The sequence below is a fragment of the Lithobates pipiens genome, unplaced genomic scaffold, assembly GCF_037356315.1.
Source record: "Lithobates pipiens isolate NorthernLeopardFrog02 unplaced genomic scaffold, aLitPip1_a1.2 Scaffold_19, whole genome shotgun sequence".
Lineage (NCBI taxonomy): Eukaryota > Metazoa > Chordata > Amphibia > Anura > Ranidae > Lithobates > Lithobates pipiens.
In genome coordinates this window covers 464413579-464439467 of record NW_027507764.1, presented here as the reverse complement: position 1 = coordinate 464439467, position 25889 = coordinate 464413579, and the positions used below count along the sequence as shown (strand labels likewise).

Genomic DNA, 25889 nt, shown 5'->3' with positions numbered 1-25889 from the left:
GACACGGTCATAGCACTCACACACTGAATTTCCTACTGGAATCAATTTTCCATTTAATCGAAAATCTAAATAATTAGTGTCATAACTATGAATTCAGTGTGTGAGTAGTTACCCAGAGTAACTTGATGAAAAAATAATTTATTTTAGTTAGCTTGTTTAGCAGGGCAGTCACTTAATCAGTATACGATGTTACAAATGGGCTTTTATCAGCTGGTCACTTTGTTTTGCTCAAATGATCTCATTAGCTTTTTCCTTTTAAAGTTCAGACATCCCAAGGAACGTATCATTTCATAAGCTATTATTGACATAAATTGTATCAGATCTGAAGAAGTATCAAGTTCAAATAAGGCTGGTAAAATGATATTTTTCAACCAGGGAGAATGCTGGGAGGTTCCTGGACTCCTGTGTAAAATGGCCCTAGTGAGTGTATCTACGCATGAGAGATAAGGACCTTAGATTGTAAGCTCCTTGAGGGCAGGGACTGATGTAAATATACAGTATGATGTAAACATACAGTACGTAAAGTTCTGCATAATTGTTGGCAGTATATAAAATACCTGTAATAAAATAAAATTAAATACCTGTCTATATCCAACCTCACTGACACAACAGAGCATGTTGGGGCTTTTAGTTCCATGGGCGCTTTTGTATATCTCTCTCAGTACACACACACAAAATGTATATTTTGTGCATATTTTGTGACAAATTACCCCAGGGTATGATTTCGGATAGGGTTTATATCACACCCAGACTATGGCATTGCTAAACCTGAAGGACTCCACATCTAGATTTGGTATCTGTATGAGTGGCCATAAGTACATGATTGAAAGAGAGGTCTGTGGGTGTGTTAGAAGAAGAGTTGTTGGGGGGGGTTAATGGTTGTCTATGGCTGCAGAAACCAATAAATGCTTAGAAGGTTAGATGGATAACTGAGTATGAAACCTGTGGATATCTTTTGGATTGTTTGCTGAGATCTCTGTTGTGCCTACTTTTTCCAAGGGTCGTCTGGCTGGTCTGCTGAAGTTGATAATGGGTGCTCCTTCCTCCTGCTCAGCTATGGTCAGTAATTCTGACCCCAGGCTATGTGATAACGCACCCGTGAGGGGCGGATCCATGACAGCCTGGTCTCCAATAAGTGTGTTCAATGATGGTAGCTATCAATCAACCTGAAAGAAAACTATTACTATTATTATTCTTATTATTACATATTTTATTAACACAAAAACATATATTTATCGTTATTATTATTATTATTATTAATAATAATAATAATAATAATATATTATTAATAATAATAATAATATAAATACTACTACTAATATTTATGTATTCTTATTATAAATACTATTATTACATATATTATTAATACAAAAACATTTGTAATAATATTAATAATAAAAAAAAATGATAATGTTGATAACAGATAAAAATTATAATACATCCCCCCCTCCCCACTCTATACTTACTGTTGGCGAGTGCGGGGTGTAGCAAGATGGCGGTGACAACGTCACTTCCGTTGCACATTCGCCAAATCTGGGGGTGTAGTGTCACATTTTGCTGCCTATCACAGGATGCTGCGGAAGTGACGTTTCCGCCAGAAATTGCGTACTGCGCATGCGCGATGCGTTCCAAACACTCGCGCCGTGCGTTCCAACATAGTTTCGGCAATACAGTTAAGCGAAACCATCACATAATGTTACGGAAGTGATGTTACACACAACACAAACACTGGGCCGTGCGTTACAACACTAATACTCCCCTTGTTACCTAGTAGGTTTTGCATTGCTGGTACTTGTAGTGCCTATCCTGGGACACTGAAAATTGAAGCTCGGGGATAAGGATGAGGACACTGAACATTGAAGCATGTAGCTCAGGATAGGCACTACAAGTACCAGAAACTATGTTGGAACGCACGGCGCGAGTGTTTGGAACGCATCGCGCATGCGCAGTACGCAATTTCTGGCGGGAACGTCACTTCCGCAGCATCCTGTGATAGGCAGCAAAATGTGACACAACAACGGGTCACCTAATCTGACGAAACACTTGCCCTCAATAAAAATGGCCGAACGAGCGTGGGGCACTCTGGCTCCTGATAGAAATCTATGGTGGAATGGTGTCCGCTCTTGCTCCGGCAGAACTCTATGGTAGTAGAGTAGATAGGGAGGCTGGGCTCCTCCCCCATTCTCTTTGTGCCGGGCAGTTCAGCAGGTAGGATGTGTGGGGTGAGGCGCGTGTGATCAGCCCCATAGGAGGGACACGGAGGTGATCTTCCAGGCAGAGCTCGGGGCGCGGATTGGAGAATCTCACCCTGATTACATTAATTCCTCTGCTGGGAGGATCTAATTGTTATAGCTGGCTTGAACTTCTGCATGAAGTGTGATGTTCTAGGAGGACTTCTGCATCCTGGTGATCACATCTCACTTACTAGAGATTTCTTTTAGATAAAAGGTCACCACAGGTGTGATCTCATCTAGATCTACTGACAGCTGTGCGCAGTAATGTATGTATGATGGGGCCCTCATGTTACATGCCGAACCCTGCATGTACGTATGATGGGGCCCTCGTGTTATGTGGTAACATACAATCAGATTGTAATAAGTGGGGCCCATTAAACTGACGTTCCTCTTCATTCCTGGCCAGTGGGGGAACTTCTTTGTAGAGCTGTATATACCCCATTCATGTGTATGGAATGGTCATGTCCCTTATTAGGTGTGGTTTCTTCTCACATGTGTAGCTCATTTCTGCTACATATGAAATGCTTTTAGGCTTTGCTGAAATGGTTGGTAAAATAAATGTTAGCCTAGTTTTTACTGCCCACTAACCAGGCAGCTGGAGGGTGATCATACACATGCTGCAGAAGGGGAGATTTTTAGATTGGGCTGTTTAGTTTGATAGGTGAACTCCCACATTGCAGTCAGAGGTTGTACTACAACAGCAAGCCAAATGCCTGGATCCATTGTGGTGTTGGTTCCATGCAAACTTTCCTTGTTTGAAAGAAGTTAATTCACGGGGCCCTTCCTGAATGCTTGGAAGCTGCTATGCAACCTCCTGAAGAGTTGTCCACAATAGATTGCTTTTCAGAGGGCCAGTAGACACTAACATGTGAACCTAGCCTGCCTTTTGTAATAAAACTAGGCCTAAAAGGGAAAACAAATGCAGTCACCACATCTGATTGGTAAGCTGCAATATAAAGTTTTGGCTTTAATACTGCTTTAGCCCTCATTCACGTTGATTGTGCGTTTGAAATGGTGCGAGTTCATCTGAAATTGCATGATTTCAAAGCCTCATTACAGTGTGACTTGGAAGTCAGATGTGTGGCGGAAATCTCCAGTAGTGCAGGAGCTACTTCTGCAAATCCGTGTGGTGCCGCAATGTTAGCGTTGCACCAATTTAAACAGTGCCATTGCTGGCAATAGGCTGCATTAAATCGCATGACAAGTTGCTCCAATGTGAACGGGGACTTAATGTATGACAACACATTGTCATCCAGCAGCCGTGGCCTCCCATGTGGTCACTGCATCAATATCCTTTGATAATGTGGGGACATTACGCCTCTGATATCTTCATAAATCACTCCTGACATCTCGTGAGTTGAGTGGTCAGATTTTTGTAGGTGACCCTGACCCCCCTCCATGTCATGCCAGTGGATCCCATCTGCTTCCACTAAATTGGTCAAGGATGTCCCTGGTGTACAGTGACCTTGGATCAATGCAGTCTGCTTGTCCTTTTGTAGTTCATGCCTACAGTACCTTGCAGCGGGGTTCATCTCATTTATCACAATTGCTGTAGTGTTAATAAAGCTTAATGTAACTGTTACCTTGCATTATGAGGGCTGTATTGAAAGTAGGGATGCACCGAATGGGTTTTTTGGTGCCGAAACCGATACCGAAAATGAAAAATACACTAGGCCGGAAACCGATACCGAAACAGCACCGATACCGAAAATGACTGTTTTAAAAAAATATTTTTATACAGGAGGTGGTCAGAGACTGGGGACGTGGTACAGGAGGTGGTCAGAGACTGGGGACGTGGTACAGGAGGTGGTCAGAGACTGGGGACGTGGTACAGGAGGTGGTCAGAGACTGGGGACGTGGTACAGGAGGTGGTCAGAGACTGGGGACGTGGTACAGGAGGTGGTCAGAGACTGGGGACGTGGTACAGGAGGTGGTCAGAGACTGGGGACGTGGTACAGGAGGTGGTCAGAGACTGGGGACGTGGTACAGGAGGTGGTCAGACTGGGGACGTGGTACAGGAGGTGGTCAGACTGGGGACGTGGTACAGGAGGTGGTCAGAGACTGGGGACGTGGTACAGGAGGTGGTCAGAGACTGGGGACGTGGTACAGGAGGTGGTCAGAAATTGCACACATGATACATGACACATGATACAATTGATACAATGCAGCCAGCCAGTGTGTCCCCCTCAGAGCAGCCAGTGTGTCCCCCCTCAGAGCAGCTAACCTGTAAAGAGAAGAGAGAAGAGGAGAGTCGCCTCCGTCGCCTATTTGATCACAGCAGGGGAACATCACAGCTTTCAGTTCAATAGCTGTGTGTTCCCGGCCGCGCGCCGTCACGTACAGCCCCTCCCCCTTGTCAGGGCACTTTGATAGACAGAGCATCCGTCCAATCCTACGGGTGATCTGTCTATCAAAGTGCCCGGACAAGGGGGAGGGGCTGTACGTGACGGCGCACGGCCGGGAACACACAGCTATTGAAATAAAAGCTGTGATGTTCCCGCTCTGTGATCAAACAGGTGGTGGAGACGGCTCTCCTGCACTATTTGGAATGTTATAGCTTTTCATGATGGGCGCACCAGGGGTGGGGGGCGGAGCCCCGCCCCTACCCTGGCCCCACCCCATTTTCGGCTCCATTATCGGCCGTTTTTCTCTTTCGGCAAATTGCCGAAAAGGGCATTTTCGGCCGATATGTTTCGGCGGCCAAAATTTCGGTGCATCCCTAATTGAAAGTAATGCAAAAGGTGGCATAACTTATTTACATGAGTCATTCATGGTTCATTTTCAGCCTGTTTGTATAACCACTTGCCGACCGCCTCACGCCGATGTACGTCGGCAGAATGGCACGGGCAGGCATAAGCACGTACATGTACGTGATTTGCCTCCCGCGGGTCGGGGGCCCGATCGGGCCCCCGCCCGGTGCCTGCGGCGGTCGGTTTTCGTTCGGGAGCGATCCCGGACGAGGGGACGGCCATTCATTCATGGCCACCCCCTCGCGATCGCTCCCGACGAATGGAAATCCCCGGTGACATCACTTCCTCTCCTGTAATGTAAACACAGGAGAGGAAGTGATGTATTCTCTCCTCCGTGTCGGTATTTTTCGTTCCGACACGGAGGAGAGCGGATCAGTGAGTTGCACCAACACATCCCACACACAGTAGAACATGCCAGGCACACTCGCACCCCCCCTTTACCCCCCGATCACCCCCCCAATTACCCCTGCCCCCCCAGTCACAGTGACACCAATGTCATTTTTTTTTTTTTTTTTTTTTTTTTTGCATTGGTGTCATTTGTGACTGTAATAACTGTTAGGGCAGTTAGGGTTAGCCCCCTTTAGTTCTAATGTACCCCCCTAACCCCCCCAATAAAGGTTTAACCCCGTGATCACCCCCCGTCGCCAGTGTCACTAAGGCTGGGTTCACATTGCAGCGGTTTATGAGAACGAATGTGATTCGCACCGCACTGCAGTGCAAATCACATCCGATCTCTGTGCGATTCGAGTTCAGCCATTCGCCGCACCCGCCACACCCGCCGCAAATTCGCACGGGACCCTTTTTTTGGCCCGCAGCAGAATCGGATCGCATGGGTGTTCACACCATGCGATCCGAGTTTGCAGATCGCACTGCGATATGCGAACTGATCTGGGGGTGTCAGTAACATTTCACTGACACTCCCAGCAGTTCGCATAGGGCAGTGTGAACTGCCGCCGGGAGGCATGCGATGCGGGAACCCGCCGCGGATTCGCGGCGTTTCCGCATCGCTCCAGTGTGAACCCAGCCTAATAAGCGATCATTTTTCTGATCGCCGTATTAGTGTCACAGGTGACGCTAGTTAGGCAGGTAGGTATTTAGGTTCGCCGCAGCTTTTTATAGCGCTAGGGACCCCCATATACTACCGCATAAAGCCCCCTGATTGCCCCCTAGTTAACCCTTTCACCAGTGATCACCATATAACTGTTACAGGTGACGCTGGTTGGTTAGTTATTTTTTTATAGTTTCAGGGCACCCGCCATTTATTACCTAATAAAGGTTTAACCCCCTGATCACCCGGCAGGTGTCATTTGTGACTAATAACTGTTAGGGCAGTTAGGGTTAGCCCCCTTTAGTTCTAAGGTACCCCCCTAACCCCCCCAATAAAGGTTTAACCCCGTGATCACCCCCCGTCGCCAGTGTCACTAAGGCTGGGTTCACATTGCAGCGGTTTATGAGAACGGATGTGATTCGCACCGCACTGCAGTGCAAATCACATCCGATCTCTGTGCGATTCGAGTTCAGCTATACAGATAGTATGGCTGAATTCGTGTCGCACCCGCCGCACCCGCCGCAAACTCGCACGGGACCCTTTTTTTGGTCCGCAGCAGAATCGGATCGCATGGGTGTTCACACCATGCGATCCAAGTTTGCAGATCGCACTGCGATATGCGAACTGATCTGGGGGTGTCATTAACATTTCACTGACACTCCCAGCAGTTCGCATAGGGCAGTGTGAACTGCCGCCGGGAGGCATGCGATGCGGGAACCCGCCGCGCATTCGTGGCGTTCCCGCATCGCTCCAGTGTGAACCCAGCCTAATAAGCGATCGTTTTTCTGATCGCTGTATTAGTGTCACAGGTGACGCTAGTTAGGCAGGTAGGTATTTAGGTTCGCCGCAGCTTTTTATAGCGCCAGGGACCCCCATATACTACCGCATAAAGCCCCCTGATTGCCCCCTAGTTAACCCTTTCACCAGTGATCACCATATAACTGTTACAGGTGACGCTGGTTGGTTAGTTATTTTTTTATAGTTTCAGGGCACCCGCCATTTATTACCTAGTCTCACTAGTGTACCCCTAAATTTAGGGGTGTCTACTTTCTAAAATGGGGTCATTTGGGGGGGGGGGGTTTGTGCCATCTTGGCATTTTATGGCCTTCAAAACTGTAACGCCCTTAGAAAGCCTGAAGGCGGTGCTTGGTTTTTGGGGCCCCGTACGCGGCTAGGCTCCCAAAAAGTCCCACATATGTGGTATCCCCGTACTCAGGAGAAGCAGCAGAATTTATTTTGGGGTGTCATTTCACATATGCCCATGGCATGCGTGAGCAATATATCATTTAGTGACAACTTTGTGAAAAAAAAAAAAAGTTTGTAATTTTCCCGCAACTTGTGGCAAAATATAAAATATTCCATGGACTCAACATGCCTCTCAGCAAATAGCTTGGGGTGTCTACTTTCTAAAATGGGGTCATTTGTGGGGGTTTTGTGCCATCTTGGCATTTTATGGCCTTCAAAACTGTAATAGGTAGTGAGAAGTGAACTCAAAAAATTACGCCCTTAGAAAGCCTGAAGGCGGTGCTTGGTTTTCGGGGCCCCGTACGCGGCTAGGCTCCCAAAAAGTCCCACATATGTGGTATCCCCGTACTCAGGAGAAGCAGCAGAATTTATTTTGGGGTGTCATTTCACATATGCCCATGGCATGCATGAGCAATATATCATTTAGTGACAACTTTGTGAAAAAAAAAAAAAAAAAAAAAAAGTTTGTAATTTTCCCGCAACTTGTGGCAAAATATAAAATATTCCATGGACTCAACATGCCTCTCAGCAAATAGCTTGGGGTGTCTACTTTCTAAAATGGGGTCATTTGTGGGGGTTTTGTGCCATCTTGGCATTTTATGGCCTTCAAAACTGTAATAGGTAGTGAGGCGTGAAATCAAAAATTTACGCCCTTAGAAAGCCTGAAGGCGGTGCTTGGTTTTCGGGGCCCTGTACGCGGCTAGGCTCCCAAAAAGTCCCACATATGTGGTATCCCCGTACTCAGGAGAAGCAGCAGAATTTATTTTGGGGTGTCATTTCACATACGCCCATAGCATGTGTGAGCAATATATCATTTAGTGACAACTTTGTGTAAAAAAAAAAAAAAAAATTTTTTTTTGTCATTATTCAATCGCTTGAGGCAAAAAAATAAAATATTCAATGGGCTCAACATGCCTCTTATCAATTTCCTTAGGGGGTCTACTTTCCAAAATGGGGTCATTTGGGGGGGTTTTGTACTGCCCTGTCATTTTAGCACCTCAAGAAATGAGATAGGCAGTCGTAAACTAAAAGCTGCGTAAATTCCAGAAAACGTACCTTAGTTTGTAGATGTGACAACTTTTGCGCAAACCAATAAATATACAATTATTGACTTTTTTTTTACCAAAGACATGTGGCTGAATACATTTTGGCCTAAATGTATGACTAAAATTGAGTTTATTGGATTTTTCTAATAACAAAAAGTAGAAAATATCATTTTTTTTCAAAATTTGCGGTCTTTTTACGTTTATATCGCAAAAAATAAAAATCGCAGAGGCAATCAAATACCATCAAAAGAAAGCTCTATTTGTGGGAAGAAAAGGACGCAAATTTTGTTTGGGTACAACATTGCATGACCGCGCAATTACCAGTTAAAGCAGCGCAGTGCCAAAGTGTAAAAAGACCTCTGGTCATTTACCAGCAAAATGGTCCGGTCTGAAAGTGGATAATGCAATATGCAACTTTCATGATGGCCTTAAATATTGGCTGTTTATGCCAATGTGATCAGGAACATGTTGGCATGGGATTTTGTCTGCAATAGTAGCATGTTTTTTTTTTTTTTTTAAATGTGAAAGCCACAGCACTTTGCCTGGTCCACTTGGTAGCCAGTAAGCACAGTGGTGTAGTGATTAGCACTTCTACCTATCAGCATAAGGTTCACTGGTCCAAATCCCCACAACAACCTGCGTGGAGCATATGTGTGAATTGATGGTGCTTTGTGTGTAACTGTAATAAATGCCTGATCAGTTGTAAAGGTGACTAGTACTTTTACATGGAAATGCCCAGTGCAAAATTAACACTTTTACAATATTTTTTCTATATAGGAAAATCTGAAACAATAACGTGAAGTCTTAAACTGTGAATGGGATCTAGCATGGGGAGTGTCCAAGACAGTGTCTCTTTCCAAACTTGTATTGAGCGCTACACATCAGGATGTAGGTAAGTTGTATTGATGGATTGGTCCTGAAATAATGTTCACTGCAATCTTTAATTGGGTGCCATACTTGGACTTTATTGGGTCTCAAGCTTTAAAACCGAGTATCCTCCCCTCTGGCAGCCTTTCTCCTACCTCTGTTCAGTTCCTGCACTCTCACCATGAATTCTTCAGACCCCTAGGTCATTGCAGGATTTGCAAGAAATTTCTTGAGGCTTTTCAACAGCTTTAAACTGAGATGGTGTTCATAGAGGTTTTTGACTGCAATGCATTTAGAAAGACCTGCACATTGATGTGTCTATTAAAGTTGTAATGTACTAGAAAGCTTAGTGTAAATAGACTTAGCTAGTGCTTTCTTTATTCCTTCATACCTGAAGGTTAAAGCGTTTTTTCAGCTGTAAATTTTTTTTTTTTTTTTTAAATCCGCAGCTAAAAAAAAGTAGCTGCTGACTTTTTTTTTTTTAATAAGGAGACTTACCTTTCCAGGGCGCATGCGATGTCGGCCGCCGGGCCGACATGTCCCTCGGGTCCCAGCGCTGCCATTCGTACTAAGGGAAACGGGCAGTGGAGCCTTGCGGCTTCACTGCCAGTTTCCTACTGCGCGAGTCGTGCTGTTGGGGAACACACAGTTCCCAGAACACAGTGCGCCCCATTACACAGAAGACCGAAGATCACTGAGTAGCAGGAAGAAGGCAGATTAGGAAGACTGCCTAGCAACAGGTATTTCTGACAAGGTAAAAAAAAATGTTAATGCATTTTTTTGGTTGGCCCTCCACTTTAAGTTAACTTTTGTTTCTAAGTACAGCTTCCCTGTCTACCAATATAGCATTAATGTAGTCCTGTTGCAGGAAAAAAGCTTTCCTTATTCTGTAGGGCAAGCCTCACCTGAACCTTCAGTTTCTTCTATAGAAAATTCCTTTATGTTCCATGCCCCAATGCAGAATTAAACTTTTTACTATTCACGGCTATCGGCAACTTGCTAAATGTTTTTTTATAATGGACCCTTTCTCGTTTAATTTATCAGTCCAGACACTCATCCTGTACCTGGAAACTGGTTTCAAATTATTGAAACTTAAAACTTCATGGCATCCTGGTGGTATGTCCTGCAAAATGTGAAAACTGTTTATTTGATTCAGGAAGTACTTCAGCAGTTGAACTCATTAAAATGCCCTACACCCGTCCTTCCCCCTCTGAAGTTGCTTCTCCAGTGCAATCATTGTCGTGCACCATTCTCCCTCAAACAGCCAATGTATCCCCCTGTGGATTGTTTTGTCCCTTACCTTTTTTTTGCATAAATCATTCATTTTGCAGTGTGCAGGGGCTGAGCAATCACAACCTATGTGGAGCAGAGCTGTAGTATTAAATGGCATTATGTCCCTGGAAGTCTGTAAAGCTCACCATACACTACAATCTGATTGTACTGTACTTCAAAGGCTTTCCTGATTGGATTGAGTGATTGGATAGGATGTCCTTATTTAGTTTTGGTAAATCAAGATTGTACAGAAATTGTACTGTTTGATCGCATAGTGTGTCCACCTTTATACGCCTATAATAAACTAGTTACCTTTTTAATGGTTAAGGGGACACGAAACACAAAAGCAATGTGTGTTTTTGCTGTGGAAAAATGCATGGCAAAACATGGAAACTTATATGGGTTGCCCTATGCATGTTTTAGGGGAAAATGTGCACTCTACTATGCTGGATATGAATGGGACCTGAAAGTGAAATTTGTTACCCACTCCCTCCCATGTACTTGCATACACTATGCAATCTGTACCATTTCCTTTATTTTTCAGGAAGCGCTTTCGTCTGAAATGTGATGCTATAATTGAACACGTGGTGAATTTGCCACAAATACACATGGCCTCTGAGGTAAGTGTCTATCGCCGACATCACTCTGCCGCCCTTCATTGCAAGCATTATGATGATTTTACTATTGCCGTTTACCCATCAGATTGTACATGGTGATAATTGTCTAAACTGAATGCTGGCAGGATTTTTATGGCTGTTTCTTCATGTATCACTGTTGTAATGGTGTGTTTGTTTTTGTCTAACAGGTGACTTAATTTTGTTATCCAATTCACTGGGCTTTAAGGTAATTTTTTATTTCTACTGCTGTGTATTAAAACTGATCTGCGGCCATGCTTCCCTGTGTTTTAGAATAGGTGCACAAGTGCCTTTTTAGTTAAGGTTTATAGCTTCCTAAAGTCCTTTATTGCAAAGTAAATGGTCAACTTTTCCTTCTGCCTGATAGCTGAGCCCAGACATGGCACAGAGTTTATTTCATCCACATTAAAAGCAAGTGTATATGAGCAAGAAGCACACTTGCAGTAGGGAGGAAGCTTTAGCTGGCATTCGTTTCCCCAGAAGCACAAAAAAGGTATCTAGTGGGGGAACTTGACAGATGTTGTAACCCTTCACACTTTGTTCAAAACTAAGGTTGGGCTTTGAGGCTCCCGTCACACCACACAAAATGTAGGGCTGCCCAATTTCAATGGGCTCCAGAAATGCGCAAGAGGCCCCTGATCCTTTTTAAAATTGTGCAGCAGCCACATGTATTGTACCTTGTTACATAATATGCATCTGGCGTCCGTGCACATGCTGGCAAGTTGTGATTAAAAAATACTGACACTGACATTAATCTGCTAAAGGGCTACATGTGTTCCTGCAACACGCAAGTGTGGACATGGCCTAAGTGCATGGGTAAAATAGTTATTGGTGCAGTTTTTTTTCTCCCGCTGTCTTTACATTGGTGGCTGTGTGGCATTTGCTATATGCCCCTTTGACAGAAGTTGTTTAACCAATGGAAATGTGGCTGGTCCCTGCTGGACTGGCCAAATTGTTATTGGTGTATGGCCAGCTTAATGGTGCACAGTATGCAGGGAAGCTGCCCTCTAACACCCAGACCCTGGAATTAGAGAGGCTGGTGGATATTAAAGAGCTGTACTGAAAAATGTGGAATTGGAACAGATGCTAAGATATATTGCTGCACTTTGCTGTATCTTATAAAATGATCAGTGAATTTTAGCAGTGGGTTATGAGAACTTATACCATGCCCCTTCTTGCTAGAGATGATGATATATCTTTGCCGTTTACCCATCTGAATGGTAAATGTTGATATCTTTAAAAATCTGACTAGTCTGTTTAGTGATTAAGCGGTTTGCAGGTATAGCTTGCATCTTGTAACACTTTTTTCTCATATCGTCTTCCAGGACAGCCTTTGAGATATAGGGCTCCTCCCTCTGGGACAGGAAACACGTCAAGCCAATTAAATAAAAGGTGTGGTCCTCCAGGCCCTCCTCAGTTTTTGTGTTTCCTGCCGGACGGGAAGGAGCACGTCTTGGAACTGGTAAGGGGAGCTCCTTCTCAGGGGTTTTACCTGGGGAGAGCGCCTGATGGACCTGGCCCTTAGCACCCCTCGGTCCAAACGAAGGGAGGAGAGGGTAGCTTTCAGTCCCCGCTGCCATTTAAACGTTCGGAGAGAACGGGACCCCGATACGCGGCAATCTCCCCCTCGGAGCGCTAACCGCTCGTACCTGTCGGTCGGAGGCGGCGGGAGACGTTCGCTCTACCGACCGGCGTTCGGGTACTGTGAGCGGTACGTTCGTAAGAACGCACGGCGTCGGGGCGGAGTTTTTGCGCTCTGGCGTACGGAAGTGCGAGAGACGCACTTCCGCCGGATTCGCGTCATCAGGGGGCGCCGCAGGACCCGTTCCAGTCCTTTGGGCGCGGCGGTGTGACTACAGGGTTGCCTGGAGCAGTGTGAAGGCTCAGAGAGACTGAGTGATACACAGGAACCATGGAGAGTGCGGTTGTGCAGGTGGACTCCGGTTCAACAGGCTCCAGTACCTCTCAGGTAAGCTTGGTGAGGGCAGACCAGGACTTACACTGGGGGGTGGGGGGTCACTCTGACCCGTAGCACCTTCCCGGGGTGGAGAACCTGCTGGTGAAGGGGGGCACTTCCTAAACAGACCCTAGAAGCACAGTGGTGTGGTCAGGGGTGGTATTTTAATGGGACCCTGTTTTTCTTTGTTTTTAGGTTAAACAGGACAGAGCCCAGATACCTTTACCCAGAAGGAAATGTGCCGTGTGTGGGGCTAAGTTAGGCACCGGTTGGGAGAAGCCGCTTTGCCCAGATTGTGTCAGTAGCCTGGTAAAAGAGGACTCGGTGACAGCTTGTCACAATGTTTTAACATCCGTAAAGGATGAGATTGCATCCACCTTCCAATCTTTTAAAAACATGATGGATAGGATGCAGGGTCCTTCTGTCTCTTTACCCAGAGCCGTGAGTATGCCTTCCTTATCCGAACCAAGTCAGGAGGAGGAGGTGGATAGGGAGAGGTTATCCAGGTCATTAGCCTCCTCTAGGACAGAGTCTACTTCAGAATCTGAGGGGGAGGAAGAGGCCATTAGATCAGCCAGATACAAGCTGTCTTTGGATGATGTGGGTGACCTCCTCAAGGCTATATATGACACCTTAGAGATCAGAGAAGAACAGGTCCAGCTTTCAAAACACGACATGATGTATCAAGGGTCGAGTGTAATGAAAGACAGGGTATTCCCCGTCCATAAGTCGCTAGTGGAGGCGATTCTGCTGGAGTGGGAACAACCGGAAAAAAGGCCATTTTTTTCAGGTAGCCTTAGAAGGAGGTTCCCTTTTGAATCGGATGCGGTGCATCCCTGGAACAAGGTTCCCAAATTAGACGCTCCCTTGGCTAAGGTCTCTAAGAAGACAGATTTGGCCTTTGATGATATGGGTTCACTCAGGGACCCTATGGATAAGAGGGGAGATCTGCTGCTCAAGAGAGCCTGGGATGCCTCTTCCATTGGGCTTAAACCGGCCCTAGCAGCTACCTGTGTGGCCAGAAACTTGGAGTGTTGGCTTACACAGTTACAATCACATATTTCTGCAGGTACTTCTAGGCAACAGCTGTTGAAGTCCTTTCCGCTACTGTTTAAAGCGGTGGGCTTTTTAGCGGATGCCTCTGCAGAATCAGTCAAACTGGCTGCTAGATCAGCAGCACTAGTGAACGCTGCCAGAAGGGCCGTTTGGCTTAAAACCTGGTCAGGAGACACAGCTTCAAAACTAAAGTTGTGTGGATTACCCTTTTCAGGGGACCATTTGTTTGGGCCCGGCCTACAAGAGGCGTTAGAGCGCACGCAGGATAAGAAGAAAGCTTTCCCAGAAAGGAAAAAGAGACCTGAAGGGAAACGCCTTTTTCGAAGCCCCAGGCAGCAAAACCTGCAGGAAAGGGAGGTTCGCCCCAAAAAGCATTGGACGGGTCACAAGGGAAGAGGCAGAGGAGGTATCTTATTCAATCCTCCTCAACCCTCCCCTAAAACCCAGTGACTCCTGCGTCCCGGTGGGAGGAAGACTGGGGAAGTTCCTCCCACAGTGGGAAGCTTCAACCGAAAGTCCGTTCATTCGAGATCTTGTAAGGAACGGCTACAGGTTGGAGTTTGGTTCAGTTCCCCTCCCGAACTTTCAAGTAACAAGGTTACCAAGGGACCAAGAGAAAGCAGAGGCTTTGGCTCTTCTTCTGGGGGATCTGGTGGACCAAGAAGTAATGGTGCAGGTACCTCAGGAGGAGCGAGGCTTGGGGGTTTACTCCCACGTATTTGTGGTAAAGAAACCTTCGGGGAAGTTCAGGTTAATACTGAATCTCCGTCCCCTGAACAGATTTATAAAATACAAGCGGTTCCGGATGGAGTCAATCTTCTCGGTAACCAAATTCCTGTTTCAGGGCTGCCACATGGCCACAGTGGATCTCAGGGATGCATATTTACATATCCCGATTCATCCGGAATCTCAGAGATTTCTCAGGTTGGCGGTGAGGTTGAACACGGGGGTGTTACACCTCCAGTTTCGAGCTCTCCCCTTCGGGCTTTCAGCCTCACCAAGAGTCTTTACAAAAGTTCTGGCAGAGGCACTGGCCCCATTAAGGCTCAAGGCTATAACAGTGATCCCATATCTGGACGATCTACTGTTCATAGCCCAGTCGGCCCAACAGCTGCAGAGGGACATACAGGAGGCCTTGGTTTTCCTGCGCTCACTGGGGTGGCTGATAAACCAGGAAAAATCCCAGCTGACCCCCTCACAGGAGGTCCTGTATCTAGGATACAGGATTTCTTCAGTGGAAATGAGAGTATTTCTTCCGGAGGAGAAGATCGGCAAGCTAGAGCAGGCGGTAGCCCAGCTTCAATCTGGTCGGGAAGCCCAGATCAGGGAGGTGATGAGAGTCCTAGGGTTGATGACATCATGCTTTCCAGCGGTGGCCTGGGCAAGACATCATCAGCGTCCTTTACAAAGACTCATGCTCCGTTATTGGGATGGCAGGCAGGAGAGCCTGGATCAGGTTATGCCCCTATCCTCGGCAGTCAGGAGGTCTCTTTGGTGGTGGCGGGCCAAGGTCAACCTAGACAGGGGTCTTCCCTGGTCCCCACAAGCTACGGTGGTGGTCACGACCGATGCCAGTGCGCTGGGTTGGGGTGCCCACCTAGAGGGAACCTTAGCCCAGGGTTCCTGGTCGAACCTAGAGACAGGTCGTTCCTCAAACCAGAAGGAACTTCTGGCAGTCTGGAAAGCTATAGAAACATTCCAGTCCCGGTTACATGGCAGGGATCTACAAGTTCGCTCAGACAATGTGACAGCAGTAGCCTACCTGAACAAGCAAGGGGGAACCAGAAGCCCTGCACTGCAGGTAATTGCGGACAAAATCTTCTGCTGGGCAGAGAAGAATTTGTCCTCAATATCAGCCATTCACCTAAAGGGAACCCAGAATTTCCTGGCCGACTTTCTCAGTCGCCAGAAAATAGGTCAGGACGAGTGGGCCCTCAACAAGGAAGTGTTCGAGGAGATAGTGTCATGCTGGGGAAGGCCAGAAATAGACCTATTTGCAACAGAAGGCAACAGGAAGGTGACACAATTTTTTTCGGTTCACCCACAGGATCGGGCCAGGGGGATAGACGCCCTTGCCAATCCATGGATGTTTGGCCTGTGTTACGCCTTTCCTCCCGTAAGGATGGTGGCGGAGGTTCTGCAGAAGTTCCGTTCGGAAACTACGGACCTCATTTTAGTAGCTCCTTTTTGGCCAAGGAGACCCTGGTTTGCCAGCATAAAGAGATTGGCCGTACATCCTCCGCTGTTTCTACCAGTCAGGGAGGACTTACTTTCCCAGGGGCCGATCCTGTGCCCTCAGATAGAGAGGCTCAAGCTTGCGGCCTGGTATCTGAGGAACAAATCTTAAGGTCACAGGGTTTCTCAGAGAGAGTGATTAAGACCTTGTTAGAATGCCGTAAACCTGTTACTAGGGCAATTTACGCCAAGGTAGGAAAGAGGTTTAATTCCTGGTTGCGAGAACAGGGGATTGCAAGTCCCGGGGTCCCGGCAGTCCTAGATTTTCTACAAGCAGGGGTAGAACTGGGCCTATCTATCAGCACTCTAAAGGTACAGGTGGCGGCCTTAAGTGTTTTCCTTCAGTCCTCCCTTCAGCAGAATCCATTTGTCAGGAACTTCTTCAAGGCTCTATCTAGATCCAGGCCTGTGAGAATGAAGTCCTGTCCTACTTGGGATTTGGCCTTGGTTCTTAGAGCTCTGACCCAAGATCCATTTGAACCATTAGAGGGAGCTTCACTTAAGTGGGTTGTACTAAAGACTGTATTTTTGATAGCGATCACGTCAGCTAGAAGGGTCAGTGATCTACAAGCGCTCTCGGTCAGAGAGCCATTTCTGTTAATCTTAGAGGACAGGGTAGTACTTAAGACTGATCCTAGTTTTCTTCCTAAAGTCGTGTCCACTTTTCATAGGACACAGGATATTATTTTGCCAACTTTTTTCTCAACCTCAGACAAGGATGAGGCGAGATCTTTAAGTTTGTTAGACGTCAGGAGAAGTCTATTGATTTTTTTAGAAGCCACTAAGGTCTTCAGGAAGTCAGACTCACTTTTTGTTAATTTTTCGGGCGCCCGCAAGGGCTGCAAGGCGTCCAAAGCGTCTATCGCCAGGTGGATACGAATGGCGATAGTTAAAGCCTACGAGTTAGAGGGGAAGCAGGCACCCTTAGTTAAGGCACACTCTACAAGGGCGGTTTCCGCATCATGGGCAGAGAGGGCTGGAGCCTCTCCGGAGGAGATCTGCAAAGCAGCAACATGGTCCAGCTACTCAACGTTCGCAAGACATTACCGTCTGGATTTATGGTCTGATAAAGAGCAGACTTTTGGACGTAAGGTCCTCCAGGCAGTGGTCCCGCCCTGACAAGGTGAGCTCCTTGCTTATCATCTCAAAGGCTGTCCTGGAAGACGATATGAGAAAACCGGAGTTAGACTTACCGGTAACTCTTTTTCTAGGAGTCTTCCAGGACAGCCTGGCTTCCCACCCAAAGTTGTTTAAATTGGACTAAGTGGTGAGGATGTGTATTAACATGATTGTTAGTGTGTTATGTCTTTCAGAGCCTCCCGGCGGTTCTTGGAGTAAAACTGAGGAGGGCCTGGAGGACCACACCTTTTATTTAATTGGCTTGACGTGTTTCCTGTCCCAGAGGGAGGAGCCCTATATCTCAAAGGCTGTCCTGGAAGACTCCTAGAAAAAGAGTTACCGGTAAGTCTAACTCCGGTTTTTTTTTTTTTTTTTTTTTTTTCCCCCAAATGAGAAATGACAACATAGTTGCAACAACTATTTCAAGTGTACAGTGAAGCTGCTGCCGGCCAACATTCAGACACAAAGTATGGAAAAGAACGAGGATAGTGACAGATGGAAAGTAAAGCACCTGGGAAGGAAGATGGAGGTATAATTTATAAAATGGATCCAGTGGATTATTCCACTTTGCTGTAATGCTTTAAGATTTTGGCCCAATAAAATTTAAATCTGGAAGTGAGTGTGAAATTGAGTCCCTTGTCAGCTATGGTTTTTTTTTTTTTTATTGCTGCATGCATTTAATATTTGACTCTATGATGATATATCTTTGCCGTTTACCCATCTGAATGGTAAATGCTGATACTTAAAAAATCTGAGGAGTCTATTTTTAATACTGTTTGGTACAGTTCATTGCAACTTGTAATGTTTTTAGGACATGGCATTTGTTCCTGAACAAAGGGCCATAAATGTGTACTTTGCACTAGGTGCATGAAAATACCAACCTTTCATACAGGTTCTAGGTGCCCAGTTGTGCTATCTGTAATGCAATAGGTAAAATTCTTAGGCTAATTTTAAGTTTACGTTTCTTGTCCTAAAGCTGTGAACAATCGGGTAACTTATTCCTTAAGTTAAATACTTGCTACTGAATCTTTGGCTTCTGTGGCTTCTTTTTTTTTTTTTTTTAACCAAGATTTGTGTAGCACTGATTCACCATAGGTGTGGATGAGGGCTACTGGGTGTGAAGCAAATATTCATCACATTTTAAACAAGCCTGCAGAATAAATACTGTAGCTTTTACCTGTCTGGGGGGTGGTGTATTCCATAAAGGGACAATGGCTGCAAAGTGATAGGTTGACAATTTTTAGGATGCTTTGATATGTTGTAGTTCATAGTGCTCATTGTTTGCAAATTTCTGTTCTAAAGGTTGCAACCTAACACTAACCTGGATTTTTTATTTTTTTTTGCAGGAATGTACAATCAGGAAGGCACATGGTTATGGGATATTTTGCGACATGGTGACTTCATAGCAGTTGAGACAAGGGAATCAACAGGCATATGAAAAGCTACTTATGCATCAGATGGACAGATTGTTGGAAGGGGTTAGGGAAGGGCCAGTTTTCAGGCAGGTGCATATTGGTAGAATTGACCAAGTGATTTAGGGACTTGGTTCCTATATTAAAGAAAAGGACCTTATACTTACTACCTGTTCCAAGCTAACCATGTGGCTTAAGTGCTAATGCAAGAAGGGTTTTGGGTTCAAAGAACTGGGCTGACTTTCTGATCTGTTACTGCTTCTATAGCAAAGACTGCATCTAAATGGAGAAGGGTACTGCTCTGTTGTGGAAGATGGCCATAAACTAAGATGCTGAGGGGGAGAGTTCAGAATAATGTATATTGTGCAGTGGGCAAAGATGGGAGATGTGGCCTTCAATCCAGATTGAGAAACTAGTGGCTAATGTTAGAAACTTAAAACAATTCAGAAGGTGCGTGAGGATGAATTGTATATGCCTGAATAAAATTAAAAGGCATGTATGCTAAGCTGGTTAATAAAATGGAAGCACTAGAACTTGTTACATAAGCAAGCTTATGACTTTGTGTGAAAATCAAATATGTTTTTTAGTGCACATGACTGGCTTGCATCTCTCCAGGGGTTCTCCCCTGTATTGGAGGAACAAGGTGGGTAGAGGGGTTGCTTGTATGAAGAGCGAGGACATTGTATAAGGAGGGTGGGAGTTTCTTGAATGAACCACAGTAAAAAATACTTTATGCTATTGGCCCCTTAATGTTTAGAAGGCGATAATCTCCTTTTCAGTTTGAGATCGTATGGTAATATTATGGGTGAGGTTGACTATCCTGGTATTGGGCGGGCGGACAGACTGCACACTCCACCAGGGCTCATTGTTGAATGTAATTTGAAAATTTCATGTGTCAAATGGTGACGTCCCAAATAGAAATAATGCTCTGCTGGGCACACGAATTCCAAACCTCAAACATAAGGGATCAAGTCGGTCAAAACCAGTAAAGGGAATGGGCCAGGTTGTACTGTGCCCTCAGCTGGCGCTATTCAGTTTCTGCCCCATAAGTCACTCTCCTATGTGGGTAGATGTCTGGTCTTGATCCTGAGCTGGGCTGTGAACCCCACTCTAGTCATAAGATTTGACTTTCTGCTGGAGCCCATGGCTTCCGCTGCTTTCCAGCCAAGCTTGTGAGGAGAGAAACATGGCAGATGGGCATAGTGCTAGGATTAATACAGGACTCTAAGTGTTTAGGGGTGTGAAAGTTTTTTTTTTTTTTTTTTTTTTTTAACTTTTAAAACTAGAGGATGTGCTTCACACAGTGAAGCTGGACAAGAAGCTGTTCCATCTCAAACTTGGTGTGTTAGCAAATGCAATGTACAGGATATGGGGAAAAAATTGTAACTTGGTATTTGCTGGATGGACTAATGTCTTTATTCAACTTTGTAATTGTAACTTTAAAGTGAAATAAAAGCAATTTCTCATGTCGCTCCTTGTGTCGTCTCTTCTTGGGGTGGTTTTTAAATGGTAGGAATTTTAAAACCTAAAGGGGGTGACCTTCAGAGGCATGCATCCAAAGGCCCCTTTTACCTGGGTGCATCTGCTTGCTCAGCAGGGGGTGTGCTCTGCTAATCCCTTATGAGCAGATGGGTTTTGATGGAAAATTTGAGTATGGGGTACATGGTATGTAACTAGTACCATGTCAAAAACTGCCTAAAGTGGTTTTTTAAAAGTTCTTTATTTGAAAAATATCCACTGGTGCAGATCCATCGTCACTCACTGTCCGCTGACCCGCACAAAAACAAACACTGCTCCTCCTGCTGCTAATAAAACTATGGGGCAGTGCCACAACCCATCATGCCCCTGGCTGCCAGTTCCTTAGATATTGCATGCCAAGACCACTACTTACCACATGCATTACATTATATATTTTGTGAATCAACCTTCACCTGTTATGTGGTATTTACTGAATGTTTTGCTTTATGCGGTAAATGCTGCATAAAGCTGTAGTGACTTGACATTTTTAGGATTGCTTGGTATTTTTAAAACTGCTAAGTACTGCATGTGATCAAATTTTGTGAATGAAGCCTGTTTAGCCATTAAATATGCTCCAATAAAGAAGAAATAATGGTGTTCTAATTAAGTCATATTACATGACACAAATAATCCAGTGCAATAAAGCCAAAGAAAATTGTGACAGCCCCCCAATTTCAAAAGGGCAAATTGTGTAAAGATCTCATTATGATGCCTGAGATATTAAAGCCATCCCAATGTAAACCACCCTTCTATGGAAAGGAGGTGCACCAGAGAACTATGACCCCCAGATTATAGAACAAAATGGCTTTAAATTAGGTTTCTCTCCAAATGAAAAACCTTAATAGCAAGGTACAGTCCTCCATTAATCATATGTGGCCATTTATATACCCAAGGCATACATGAAAGAAATGAGCATGCAGACTTCTATAGTACAGACCTTAGTTATAGTAGGCTCACACTTCTGTGCAGAAAATGTGTAAAGGTTGTGAGGGTTCTGTTTACGAATAGAACACTCATTTTTATAGAACTGATGTGGTGACATTCATTTTCTTCCTAAGTGTTTTTCAAAAGAACAAACTCCAGCAGAATGCATGAGATCAAACAAGTCATTCAACACTAGCAGAGGAGCCAACAATGTATAAACTTTATCCCAAAACAAAAACTGTTGTAACGGCTTACAAACTGAAGCCAAACTCCAGTTTACTTTTTATAAGTGTATCTAAAGTAGGGCTGAAAACAATGAATTGACAACTAATCTATTATGAAATTAATCAATTACTATTTTCTTAATCAGCCAGTAACATAGGGGGTTAAAAAAATGAATCGGCCCTTATAGTACGAAAAGAGCAAATCACTACTATAAATATTACTTTTCACTGTTGCACAGTAAAAAAATTAACCCCTTACAGTAGTAGTTTGCATTTTTTTTTGTACTATGAAGGGCTAATTTTATTTTAAACCACATTATGTTACTAAACATCCTAGATCTGGTTCCCACCCATGTGTTCTGCTTTTTGCAGAAACGCACTACAGTTCATTTAACATTCACATCTATGCTTCCTTTTTCAGCTGCTGGAAAGGGTCCAGGACCTTTTTCAACGCAAAACTGTGCTTGTTTGGTTCAATATACTGTACTTCAATGGAGAAGCTGCAGATAAGCATGTAGTGCCATCATCCCAATAACAAAGTGGCCAAAAAAGTAAAAAAAAAAACAAAGGCAAATTGCAGACAAATCATGTGTGCAAAAATCAACATGCACTGCATAAATTAATCAAATGCAAACTGCATAGATGTTTACCAAGCCTTATGCTGGCTACACATCAATTTTCAGACCAGAATATTCATGTGAGATCTTTGTACATTCGTTGAATGAAAATCGATTAACCGAAATAATAATCGGGCAACTAATTGATTATGAAAATAATTGTTAGTTGCAGCCCTAATCTAAAGCTGCTCGTACATCTAACATTCCTCTTCCCTCAGGCTGACAATGCTGCTGAGTGGGGGCATATTAATATAGGTGTGTAAGGCTCGGTTCACACAGGGGGCGACACGACTTGCCGCGGCGACTTGCAAATGACTTCTGTATAGAAGTCAATGCAAGTCGCCCAAAAGTAGTACAGGAACCTTTTTTCTAAGTCGGAGCGACTCGAGTCGCTCCTCTTAGAACGGTTCCGTAGTACAGAACGGGGGCGACTTGTCAGGTCGCGGCACGGCAAGTCGTGTCGCCCCCCTGTGTGAACCGAGCCTAAAGCTGGCTATAAATGTATACAATTTGCCAAAACCGTATGACAGTAAACCTAAACACTTTCGATTTGTATGCAATCAGGCAGGCCCTTGAACTACAGTTGATGGTAAATCTAAACTGAACAAAACAGCCTTACTGGTCAGATCAACAAATACTCTTGCACAGTCAAAAAAATAAAAGCAACATACTTATGTTTATTAAAATAATATATTAAACTACTCACAAATGTGAAGGAAAGCTGCAATATAAAAAGCCTTAATCTGATGGCAATCTGTCTGGTATCAACAGTCTCCAGGTGATGGAGAGGACATGGGAACCACTGCTGCCTTTCAAAGCAGTACCTTCTTCCTCAGAGCCTGGCAGTGCTACCTCCTTTAGCTATTTACATATCCAAATGCACCCATAGAACCCATACCAGAAGGACCTGTCCACTAATTGTGGATGCTCAAGTGGGGAGGGGCAGGACTAGAGTGACAACTCCACAATATGTATATAATGTAGCACCAAATTCCCGCTATATAGTGTGACCATCTGAGCTCAGACTGACATAGCGGATCTCTATAGCCAGTGTGAGAGACAATCCAGTGCTATGTACATAAAGATGCCCAATGGATAACCAACATTACATGTAATACTATATGAGCCTGGGTCTTACCATTTGTTGGTATGTTAATCCATACATGTACATGCTTCCATCGACCGCCGCTGTTTGTGGTGGCTACCACACCAGTGGCACTAATTCTTCATCTTGGTGGTCAGATTGGTGTCTGGAATGCATACTGTTTTGTTTACTTTCTGGAAAACCGGAAGTGTGGACCAGGCATCACTTTGCCCACCGTTGCACAGGAAATTACGTCTGCCGCTGCTGGTGGCGTCCTCCATTTTGATGTAGACTTCACAGGACAAAGCAGACAATTCTGCCTTTATCCTATGTAAAAACGGGAATAGACAGAGATAAGGGGGAAGACCAGTAAATATACACGGTCTATCTCTTCCTTCAAATCGAGATGGAATCAGGGAACCTGAGCCCCTCTGCGATTGGATCACTGTCTGCAGCAGGGGACCTATATAGACACTTGAACAGATGGGAAATAGTGATATAGACATATACACAAATGTGGATATAGATGCACAATATGAAAGTACTAAGCCGTAAGCATCTATTTACTAGCTGGAGGAGCAGAATTGTGTGTATATGTATATATATATATATATATATATATATATATATATATACACACACACACACAATACCTCACAAAAGTAAGTACACCTCTCACATTTTTGTAAATATTGTATTATACTTTTTCATGTGACAATGAAGAAATGACACTTTTCAACAATGTAAAGTAGAGAGTGTACAGCTTGTAAAACAGTGTAAATTTTCTGTCCCCTCAAAATAACTCAACACACAGCCATTAATGTCTAAACTGCTGGCAACAAAAATGAGTACAGCCCTAAGTGAAAATGTCCAAATTGGGCCCAATTAGTAATTTTTCCTCCCTGATATCATGTGACTCATTAATGTTACAAGGTCTCATATTTGAATGGGGAACGGATGTGCAAATTTGGTGTTCTCACTCTCTTATACTGATCACTGGAAGTTCAACATGGTACCTCATGGCAAAGAACTCTCAGGATTGGAAAAAAATAATTGTTGCTCTACATAGGCTACAAGAAGATTGCCAAGACCCTGAAACTGAGCTGCAGCACAGTGACCAAGACCATAGAGCGGTTTAACAGGACAGGTTCTACTCAGAACAGGCCTTGCCATGGTTGACCAAAGAAGTTGAGTGCACGTGCTCAGTGTCATATCCAGAGGTTGTCTTTGGGAAATAGACATATGAGTGCTACCAGCATTACTGCAGAGGTTGAAGGGGTGGGGAGGTTGGCCTGTCAGTGCCCAGACCATACGCTGCACACTGCATCAAATTGGTCTGCATGGCTGTCGCCCCAGAAGGAAGCCTCTTCTAAAGATGATGCACAAGAAAGCCCCCAAACACTTTGCTGAAGACAAGCAGACTAAGGACATGGATTACTGGAACCATGTCCTGTGGTCTGATGAGACCAAGATAAACTTATTTGGTTCAGATGGTATCAAGTGTATGTTGCAGAAACCAGATGAGGAGTACAAAGACAAGTGTGTCTTGCCTGCAGTCAAGCATGGTGGTGGGAGTGTATTAGTCTGGGGCTACAGGAGTGCTGCTGGCACTGGGGAGCTACAGTTCATTGAGGGAACCATGAATGGCAACATGTACTGTGACATACTGAAGCCGCAGGGCAGTATTCCAACATGATAATGACCCAAACACACCTCCAGGACGACCTGGTTTAGACATTAATGGCTGTGTTTTGAGTTATTTTTAGGGGACAGCAAATGTACACTTAACCACTTCCTACCCCGCCCATAGTCAAATGATCTCCCATCCTGGACAGGCCCCATATGACGTCCTCAGCTTCTCGTGCATTTAGGGGGCAGGGGAGAGGAGACCGATCGTGCGTTCCTAGTACAGAGGAACACTGATTGGTCTCCTCCCCTTGTGAGTCCCCCCCCCCCCCACAGTTATAATCACTCCCTAGGTAACACCTTGATCGCCCCATCGTGTTAACCCCTTCCCTGCCAGTGACATTTATACAGTAATCAGTGCATTTTTATATTTTATTTTTGGGAATGCTCCCAAAATAGTGTCTGCCGCAATGTCAGTCGTGATAAAAATTGCAGATCGCCGCCATTACTAGCAAGAAAAAAAAAATAATAATAAAAATGCCATAAATCTATCCCCTATTTTGTAGACGCTATAACTTTTCTGCAAACCAGTCAATATACGCTTATTGCGATTTTTTTTTTACCAAAAATATGTAGAATATATATCAGCCTAAACTGAGGATTTTTTTTTTATTGGGATATTTATTATAGCAAAAAGTAAAAAATATTGTTTTTTTTTTCAAACTTGTCACTCTTCTTTTGTTTATAGCGCAAGAAATAAAAACCTCAGAGGTGATCAAATACCACTAAAAGAAAGCTCTATTTGTGAGGGAATTTTTTTTTTATAAAACTTTCATTTGGGTACAGTGTTGCATGAAAATTGCCCTGGGCAGGAAGGTGGTGAAAATGCCCTGTATTGAAGTGGTTAAACAAGCTGTACACTCACTACTTTACATTGTAGCAAAGTGTCATTTTTTTCAACGTTGTCACATGAAAAGATATAAAAAAAATTACAAAACTGTGAGGGGTGTACTGAGATAC

The 25889-nt window shown here is 44.5% G+C and overlaps 1 long non-coding RNA gene across 1 annotated transcript; it reads left to right on the top strand.

Annotated features, from left to right (window-relative positions):
* The first annotated feature begins 2059 nt into the window (after positions 1 to 2059).
* On the top strand, positions 2060 to 20346 carry LOC143997277 (uncharacterized). The gene is made up of 6 exons (XR_013277666.1): positions 2060 to 2208; positions 9101 to 9215; positions 11007 to 11082; positions 11268 to 11305; positions 17859 to 17993; positions 18811 to 20346. It is a non-coding gene; the product is annotated as an uncharacterized LOC143997277 (long non-coding RNA).
* The last annotated feature ends 5543 nt before the right edge of the window (positions 20347 to 25889 follow it).